Source organism: Peromyscus leucopus, chromosome X (assembly GCF_004664715.2).
Source record: "Peromyscus leucopus breed LL Stock chromosome X, UCI_PerLeu_2.1, whole genome shotgun sequence".
NCBI classification, from domain to species: Eukaryota; Metazoa; Chordata; class Mammalia; order Rodentia; family Cricetidae; genus Peromyscus; species Peromyscus leucopus.
The window spans coordinates 80,654,315-80,657,190 of NC_051083.1; positions in this window are offsets into that span (position 1 = coordinate 80,654,315).

Consider the following 2,876-nt stretch of genomic DNA (forward strand, 5'->3'; position numbering starts at 1 on the left):
ACATTTGACAAACTTAGAGAAAATATTCCATTATCTATCCTATTTTGGTAAGTCCAAAATGTACCTGATTCACTTTTTATCCTAACTTATATTGCTAACTTATAATGTTTTTCAAATTTATACTCTTACACCTCTTTAGTGAGTTTCTTTTCTGAAATTCTTAACAAGGAAAACAACTATAACAACTAATTTTCAACTAACTATAACTATAACCATAACTATCTAAACTTCAACTCCCTCAGAGACCTAAGAAGGAAATAATATTACGTAATAAAATAGGAAGTGCAAACAAGCAGCTTCCAAAAACATGTGAGTTGACAGAAACAGTCAACTGCCTGGACCCAAGGTTTCTCCACAATGTTGGGGCATCATCTTTAACATATAGGCTTAGCATATCTGGCAGACTCATTTGTGAAGAAGGATGTACATAAGGCCTACAGTTCAACCTCACATTCGTTGAGAGAAGTCCACTTACTAAAAACACCTGAATTCCACCAGTGTCCTGTCATGATTCAGGATTTTAAATTTTAAATTCTGGAAATTTTTGGTGTTTTTGGAATTCAGCTGTCCATTCTTCTCGGCTTGTGGGTGGCTTCATCTCTTTTATTAAATACTAGTTTGCTGTTGAGAGATTAGACTCTGTCAGCCTAGTTACTCTTTCAAGAATAACTGTTTCAGCTACTATTCCACTGCATATCAGAACCATCAGTGCACTGCCTGTTCAGCTGCCTTTGAAGAAAGTGGCACTGTACCTTTTCCAGTTTGTAAAGGTCACTTCAGCTATGGCGCCATATTGTCTTAGCCTCAGAGGATGACTGTTGATAAAGCCACAACCACACTTGTTTTGGCAAGAATCGGTAGTACTTTGTTTTGTGTCCTGTCTGTTCATTTTGTCCTGTTTGTCAGCAGTCGATTCGAGGACACTTTGTTGTCAAGTGGCTAAATTTTGCTATGATGAAAGTTAACTCCATATGCAATTTCTTCAATGCCCATATCTTCTCTGAAGTAGATTGGTGCTGCCAGGAGGCAACATGTCTCATAGTCATGAAAAAAATTCTAAGTTGTTAAAACATTTTAAATGCCATATTCTGTAGAACTCTGAAGGGTTTGAAGAATACCTGTCTATCTAAAATATATGTGCTCAACCTTGAAAACATACCTAATATGACTACAAGTGTGATTGCAATGTCTAACTACTAACTTTCATTTCTTTATATAATAATAGTTGGTAATAATAACATTCAAGGATTAGCAATTTGCATTACATTGTTAATCAAAATGTCTTAGTACAATATCCTGAACAAGATTAGAAATATACATAAAATATTTTCTAATAATCTCAATCTCTCTCTCTCTCTCCATATATATATATAATTTATATACAATATACAAAAATCCAATCCAATGTAAAATACTTAAATCTAGTAATTGTCTTTTAAAAGTAGATTTAATAATCTATCATTTTATCTATATCCTATCTATATTTTCTCTTAACTTTTCAGAGTAAATTCAATAATCTACCCTCTATTATATCATTTCTATATATCTCTTTTCTTTCTTTTTTCAAACAAAAACCTTAAATCTAATCTTCTTTGTTTAGCCCTTTTCTTAACCATTAACAACAACTTTTAACCATCCTCCTAAACAAGGAAAATTATCCCAAACTCAAAACCCATTAAAAGACCAATAACCACCTGCCCCACACAACCTCTTTGGGAATGTGGGCATCATTTTCTTAAAATTTCTTCTAGCTGGTTGTGGGCAAAGGCATCTTTATCCTGAAAAGAAAAATTTTGGGTTAATTGTCAAATTATAGGAAAGGTAACTATATCATTTGTTGTCCAGTCTTTGCATCTTGCCAAAGTTCAGGGCTTATCTCAAGTCCTTTTTCAAGTAATCTGTGAAACTGGATCATCTCAGGTAGGCATCTAAAAATTGCTCTGAGCAGTTTGTAGTCCAAAGCTGATCTGTAGGTGATATTTTTCAGCTTAGTTGTATTATTATTGTCCATGTGGCATTGTTGTTGTGGGGCCCATCATCTTTCTGGAGATTTCAAATTCAATGTTAAGCCTGGTCATGATTGCCTTCAGAAAACTGATAGAGACTCAAACATGTATAAGCAGCTAATTGAAACCTTTTTTGTAGAATTAGTTAGTACTCTATATGGCCATTAATATCTTAACAAAAGTTTAAAATATATATACATATATATTAATCTTATAAATTTTGATATAAAATTCATACTTTAAGAAAGGTTTAAAGAATCAGAACAAAATCAAAGAATCGAGATTAGTAGCAATAGAATAGTCCCTTATTTTTTTTTTTATCATGTCCCATATCAGAAGATGGCTCCTTCTTCTGGCGTGATACAGAGAGATTGTATTTTCCTTTTAACAACATGCTTGGGTATAAAGAAGGAAAGAGCCATTCTCCAGCTCCAAAGCCAATTTTAATATTTAATTGAACTGGGACTACAAAGAGACCATTTGTGTTAAGTGTCTTTAGAGAAGAACAGAAACAGACATTTAGGAAGACTTATGCAATTTTATTGATGTTATATTAATAGACCAATTTATTCTTTTTCTTGGGACATTTTTTTAGATGATTTGTCATTTTTGTTCAGGTGTCTCATTTGTCCAGTGTTCCTCAGATTCTTTAGCCTTCATTCTCCTAAAAGACAAAAACAACCTTTAGAGTCCTGTTTGATCTTTCTAAAACTGCTTGGCCTGTAGGATTATGTGGTATACCTGTAATATGCTTTATATTGTAATAAGCAAAAACTGTGTCATTTTAACAGAGACATATGCTGAAGCATTGCCAGTTTTGATTTGTGCAGGTATACCCATGATGGCCATAACTTCTAGCAAATGAGTGAT